Raw genomic sequence first — 7,411 nt, 5'->3', positions numbered from 1 at the left:
TGGAGGGCCGCACCCAGAGAGTGGTGGTGGACGGGTCTTATTCGACCTGGAGGGATGTGGGCAGTGGGGTTCTGCAGGGCTCAGTCCTCGGGCCCGCACTGTTCAACATCTTCATCGGCGACTTGGACGAGGGGGTAAAAAGCACCCCGTTCAACTTCGCAGATGACACTAAGATGTGGGGGGGATGTAGGCACGCTAGAAGGGAAGAATAGGCTGCAATCGGACCTGGATAGGTTACAGGGGTGGGCGGATAAGAACAGGATGGGTTTCAATACTGACAAGTGCAGGGTACTGAGCCTGGGGGGGGGAAGAACCAGCAGCATACCTACAGGCCGGGGAACTCCCTTCTCGTTAGTGCAGAGGCAGAAAAGGATCTTGGAGTCATTATTGATGCCAAAATGAACATGGCCCGACAGTGTGAGGACGTGGTCAGGAAGGCCAACCACACCTTGTCATGCATCCACAGATGCATCTCAAGCAGGTCCAAGGAGGTGATCCTCCCCCTCTATGCGAGACGAGTCAGGCCACAGTTGGAGTACTGCGTCCAGTTCTGGGCACTGAACTTCAGGAGGGATGTGGACAGCATCAAGAGGGTCCAGAGGAGGGCCACCTGCATGTTCAGGAGTCAGCAGAGGAGGCCCTATGAGGAAAGACTAAGGGACCTGAACCTGTTCAGCCTCCACAAGAGAAGGCTAAGGGGGCATCTAGTGGCCCTTTACCAACTAGTCAGGGGGCACCAGCAGGCATTGGGGGAGTCCCTGTTCCCCCGAGCACTCCCAGGACTGACAAGAAGTAACGGTCACAAGCTGGCAGAAGGTAGATTCAGGCTAGATATCAGGAGCCGCTACTTCACTGTCAGGGCAGCTAGGATCTGGAACCAACTTCCAAGAGAAGTGGTGCAGGCTCCTACCCTGGGGGGCTTTAAAAGGAGGCTGGATGAACACCTTGCCGGGATCGTTTGACCCCAGTACTCTTTCCTGCCCATGGCAGGGGGGTGGAGTTGATGATCTGCTCAGGTCCCTTCTGACCCTACCAACTATGAAACTATAAAGTCCAAAATAGTTTTATTTAGGGCTGTCAATTAATTGCCATTAACTTGTGCAATTAACGCAAGATCCAACTAATGAATTAAATGCGTTAATCATGGTTTTGGAGGCTGCCCCTGAGCTTCCCTGCCCCACTGCCATCACCACCACCTCTGGGCCACCCTGTGGGGCAGCAGTGGCAGTGCAAAGATGCCACAGGGCAGCCCAGGTACAGGCTTGAGGCAGCTGCAGCAGGAAGGGAGGGAGGATGCACCCACACACAACCCCCAGCCAGGGCCCCAAGCAGCTGGGCTAGCAGTACTGGGGGTTCAGGGAAGGCGGCACTGAGCCATGGTGGAGCTGCCTGGCACCCTCAGGCCCCACAGCTTGGGCTTGGGGTAGGTCGGAACCACATGGGAGCTTAGACATGAGCCGCCTCTGGGCCTGAGGGTCCCCATGCATCCCCAGCCTGGGACCCCAGGGACCAGCAGTGATGGCAGCCCGACCCCCTGCACCTTGCCGGCAGGCAGGGGTGGGATTCCCATGGAAGTACCTCCACATGCCCAGCATCACTGCTGAGCTGGGCAGAGACACCACTCTCCTTCCTGCACCGCCTGGGCTCCTGCTAGGATCTGCACAGTGTCACCAGCTCCCAGCAGGATCCCAGGCAGTGCAGAGAGGAGAGCGGCAGCTCTGCCCAGCTCAGCAGCAGCAGTGCTGGGCACAGCTTGGACTCTGGCAGTGCTGGGCTGGGGCTCGGTGTGCAGCACAGAGCATTCTGGGGGCTATGGGAGGTGGTTCTGTGGGAATCCTACCCCCGCCATAAGCATTGAGAAGGCTGAGGGGAGACCTCGTGACCATCTATAAACTCACTAGGGGGGACCAGAAGGGTTTGGGGGAGACCTTGTTTCCCCTAGCGCCCCCCGCTATAACAAGGAATAACGGCCACAAGTTGTTGGAGAGTAGGTTTAGATTAGACATCCATAAGAACTACTTCACAGTCAGGGCGGCTAGGATCTGGAACCAACTTCCAAGGGAAGTGGTGCTGGCTCCTACCCTGGGGGTCTTTAAGAAGAGGCTTGATGCCTTCCTGACTGGGGTCAATTGAGCCCAGTTTTCCTCCTGCCCAGGCAGGGGGTCGAACTTGAAGATCTACAAGGTCCCTTCCGACCCTACTGCTATGATTCTATGATCTGCTTCTGCAGGGGCACACCTTTGGGGCCGTGCCTGGGTGGGGGGTGCACCCCAGACCCAGGCCAGCTCTAGAAAGACCTTGCTCAGATTGAGCATCCTGTCAGGGCATGCAGGAGTCTCCCTTCCTCATGTCCCAGATGTCCCTGCTACTCAGACTCAACCCCTTCCCGAGGCTCCAAACCCACAGCTCCCCACACCTTCACAATTCTTCCCCCCCCCACACACACACACCCCCCAACCATACAAACTATCTGCATAATTTTGAGTTTTTAGCCGTGCAATTAAAATTGAGATTAATTGCAACTAATTTTTTTAACCACGCAACTAATCGTGATTAAATATTTTAATCACTTGACAGCCCTAGTTTGAATCACCACAATAAGCCCTTGAAAATGGCAGCCAGACCTGCAGGCTGCTTGTGAAATTGCCTGGCTGACACCTCAAGTTGAGTAGACTCCTAACAATGAAGGACTCAGCATGGGCATGTCAATGAGGGATCTAGCATGTGGTGAGGCTCTAGGCAGCAGCAGTGAGAGAATCAATGCACAGTGATGCACCTGGGAGATGCATGGCACCAAGGACTCATGAAATCTTCAACTCACTGCTTTAGAAACAGTGAAAAAACTAAGCATTCCCTGGCAAAAATTCAAATAAAACAGTAGGTGGCATATCCCCATGATAAGATGTAGTGGCTTAGCCCTGAGACCAAGAACATCACTTGCACAGAAGTTACCATCAGACTGTTGTCACAACCCAAAGTTGTGATTTTTTGTTTGTGCGCGCTTCGGCACTGCTAAATTATTTTCCCACTAAACTGCAGCTTCTTTGCACGGTGGAGTTTTCTGCTGTAAAGGAGAACCCCGGTACAACGGAGTATTCCCGCCAAATTTGTAGCTTTCTTTGCATGGCGCATTTCTTTTGCATCCAAGAAATGCACGGTGCAAAGGAGTTCCCGCCATTTGTATGAAGATTCGTGCCACATCATTGGCCGATTCTAATACATGCACACGTGGCGGCTAGCGATTGGCTTGCTAGCCGTATAAAGAGCTTGGGTGGTTTCTGCCCAAGTTGGAGAGAGAGCAATTGGAGTTCGAGAGGGAGAGTGTGAAGATCTCTAAGCGCTGCGGATCCTTACGGACCCAACGCTTTTCTTAAAAGGCAATAGAGGCCTGATAACCGAACCCGTGGAGCTTCAACAACTCCAGGGAAAAGAACGAACAGCCTCTAGCCTCTCCCCGTCGCCGATAAATTCCTAGACGTATCCCTTCCTGTACGAAAAACTACCGAACCCGCGGAGTTTCAATAACTCGGGGGCAAAGAAACTACCGAACCCGCGGAGCTTCAATAACTCCGGGGCAAAGACTGAACCCGTGGAGCTTCAATAACTCCGAGGCAAAGAACAAATTGTCATAGTCCTCTGATGAGGATTTAAGCGGAGCTGAACCTGGAAACTGTCCAGCCTACACCACGACCATCTTTGGTGTAAGTAAACAATCTTTAAATCAACCATTAAGCATCCGTGACTAATTCTAGCTCGCCACCGGTCCTCTCCGACCCCGCGTGCCCGGGCTGCTGGCCACAGCCTGCGTGCGCAAAGACGGGTCCGCATGTCGCTCCCGGCCCGCACATGGCGACATGGATGGGATCGGGAGGCGGCCCGCACAACTGTAACGAAAAACTTGTTGAATTTCAGAAGCACATTATTGGGCTATGCAAGACTCATGATTACCTCCTGGGCCAGACAGGAAGTGTTGATGAGACTGCAGTCTATTTTGACATGCCAAGCAATGTCACCATCAATGAGAAAGGCACAAAATCCATAATTTTGAGAAATACACGAAATGAAAAAGTCACAAATTACAGTCAAGTTAACAGTATGGATAGGAGAAAACTGCTATCCCATAAGATTTTGAAATGGCAAACTCTGCCAAAAGAAAAGCTGCCACCAGGACTAGTGGTTAGCTGGCGGCAACAAAAATGCACATTGAGTGAACTGACGAATGACTGGTTAGTTGCTGTGTGGAAATAGAGACCTGGGGCATTGCTAAAGAAATGAAGAATGCTAGTGTCAGATTCAGAGGGCATCTAACACCAGATGTGTAAGTACAAATTGTAATCGTGTACTCAGACACATGTTGGTATAACACCTAAACTCCAAGTACTAGAAGTTGTAGTGAATGACCCCTTTAGAGACCATTTATGGCGTCAGTACTCGGACTGGCTCTTGGCAGGGTACCATGCACTTACAGCTGGTGGGAAGATTAAGAAGCCAACCCTAGCGCTGCTTTGCCAATAGATTCTGAATTCTTGAGGAAGGATATCTTCAGAGTCCATTATTAAAGGCTTCAAGAAATACAGTATATCTAAATGCTAAGGATGATACATTGTTGGGAGATAAGGGAGAAGACGAGAGCAGTGAAGTGCGTGAAAGTGACCAGGGAAAGTGACCAGGGAAAGTTCTAGGATCTAAGAAAGGAGCAGCACTCACCACGGTCTGGATAGAACCTAATACAGCTTAAACTGTTTGAACTGAACTGAAGTTAATGTTGAATTTATGACTTACCTGTATTACTGCAGTTTTTGTCAGTAGGTCTATTTATAAAAATAATACCAAATTAGAAATTTTCCGTGTGTGGAATTTAATTATTGGCAGAGGTGTTTTACATTCAAGGTCACTTTGGATTCAGCTAAATATGGTAATGAGATCTGAAGTGAAATTTCAGCTATAAGTTTCCTTTCTGTGAGCAAAGCGGTGAATACTTTAAGATTCCAGTGGCATATTTGTAAACAAACATTAGGCACAATGCATTAACAGTCTAGTAATTGGCTACTAAGAACTGAAAAACCGGCAACAAATCCAGTTTTGAGTTGCTATGAAACTGTTTAGCCACCTTGACAACTCTACCTACTAGAGAGGCAAACACAGGATTCATATAGAAAAAACTACATTCCTGGAAAGGACTTGAGAGAAAGAACAGGTTCTGAAAATGGCCGCCAGGCAAAAGTGCAGTCTGTATGGCCCCTGGTGGATGTCACATTTATTAGACATCTAACATGTTAACCACAGGAAAAATTGGAAGGCCCCTGCCAGATGTAAGAACATTAATATGATTGTGATTGGAAGAATGTTATGCCCCATCACAAACATCACACCTCCTGCCATGCCAGATGTGCACAGCAAAGAATGCAATGTTTGGGATGGGGCATAACATTTCCTCTGATCCCAGCTGCGCCATTGCAGAACTGCCTAATCCATTCCTGCAGATTGGGCAGCTCTGTCCCAGACTCAAGGCTTCCCCCAGGTTCTAGTGGGTTTCAGGACTGTCCAAGCCAGGTCCAACAAGCAGCTGATAGTTGGCCCAGCTCTGGGACCACCCAGCTGTGGCGGGGCACCTTTGGTGCCCGCCATTTTAAGGGGCTTGAGCAGGCTGTGGAGCAGCCAGCAGGTGCAGTTAAGCTCAATTAGGCAATCACATGACTACAAGGGGACCACTGGATTGGAGAAGGGCTGGGAAGCCTCAGTATAAGCCCAGGCCCTAGAAGCAGAGCTGGCAGTTACATCTAGGAAGCCAGAGGAGCAACATCACTCAGCTTGTGGACTGCAGCACCCAGAACACCTGGAGGTCAGGGTAGGAACTATGGCAAAGGAGGAGGTTCCTGGTCCTAGGTAAGACCTGAAACTGCATCCTGCTGGGTTGGATAGTGTGGTGGGGCTGCCTGTAGTACAGCAGTCTCCAAGAAATGCCACAGCTGTGCCTCCCCAGTTAAAGGCAAGGATGGGGTACCAGAAAGCCTCAGCCCCCACTGCCTTGTGGGTAACCCCATAGAGGGGACAGGCTTGGGGTCCAGGCATGTTGACAGACACCTGAGGCTTGAGTGGGCCATAGGCTGAGTTTGGGATGCCCAAGGCCAGAGACGGCCTGGGACTGGAGTCAGCCCACAGTGTGAGGCCCAATGCCTGAGAACACGAGGTCTAGCGAGAGGCCAGGTATGTTGACAAACTCCTGAGGCCCAAGTGAGCCATAGGCCAAGTGTGGGATGCCCCAGGCCAGAGAGGGCTAGTCAGCCCAGAGTGTGGGGCAGTAGGCCTGACACCTGTCCTAGAGCAGGGCCTGAATGGAGCAGCCTGAAGGTCTGCAAGGGGTCAGGACCACACGTGAGATAGAGGAAGCCTGAAGGGCTGTATGGAGTAGGGCTAAGGGGGCCTGAATGGCTATACAGAGTAGGACAGAGTGCATGGGGCCCCAGTGAGAGGGGGTGGAGAGGCCCAAGCACATCTGAGGCCAAGTTTGGGCCAGAGGCTGAGTGCAGCCCAGCTAAGGGGCCAGGAAGATGGAAGTGATCTTGGATGCCATCTGCGAGGCATGGGACATGGTAAAGGGAAGATCAGAGCAGTGTATTATGCCCTTGACATCAGGTAATACATGGGCAGCCTCCCACCTATGAACAACTATTCAGTTCCAACAAAGGCATGGCAGAAGAGTCAGGTGGGCAGACTGCCCTAGACGGATGGGTGGCCAACGATGTTCTCAGGATGCCCACATGAGCTGCATCCACGATTTTTTAGAAGTCCTGGAAGCCCAGGATCAGGAAGCCTCTCCCCCATCTTGGGGTCTCCGTGCTCTGGGCCATTTAAAATATGTTCAGCCCAGCTCCCCCTATTATGGCATTGTATAGTGCCTTGCCCTGCAACCTGAACATTTTGTTCTATTTGACAATAAAATATGAGACTTTAAATAGGAAATTCCTGGAATGCAACATTTGTGAGTAATCCTAAAGTAGCAAACGGCTGTATGAAACAGGTGTTTGGGTTTTTTGGCTGGGATGATCTAGTTAGGTACAGATCCTGCTTTGAGCATGGGGTTGGACTAGATGGCCCTCCTGAGGTCCCTTCCAACCCTAATTTTCTATGATTCTATGGTACATGTGCAGGAAAAAGGTATTATGGAATTCAAACTTAAGTTACATGCTTCAAGGGCTTAATTTATAAATGCCTACTAAAAAGTAATCTTGACAGTCCTAATATACATTTAAAACACCGTACCATATTCAAGAAGCTGGTTATAGCTGCATGACACCACCATTCAAAACCATAGGTGCCAACTTTGGTTTTGCAGGTGCACACCTGCAGGCTTAAAAAAGCAACACCCCCCTCTCCCCACCATGCTTTATTTTAAACTCACTGCATTCCT

General features: G+C 50.6%; 1 protein-coding gene across 1 annotated transcript in view; it reads right to left on the bottom strand.

Annotated features, from left to right (window-relative positions):
* Positions 1–7,411, bottom strand: part of TDRD9 (tudor domain containing 9) — a 150,620-nt gene that overhangs the window by 55,724 nt on the left and 87,485 nt on the right. The window lies entirely within an intron of this gene.

Source organism: Alligator sinensis, unplaced genomic scaffold, assembly GCF_000455745.1.
Source record: "Alligator sinensis unplaced genomic scaffold, ASM45574v1 scaffold85_1, whole genome shotgun sequence".
Classification (NCBI taxonomy): Eukaryota; Metazoa; Chordata; order Crocodylia; family Alligatoridae; genus Alligator; species Alligator sinensis.
Note: the sequence above shows the minus strand (reverse complement) of the source record. Positions and strands in the feature narration are given on the sequence as shown.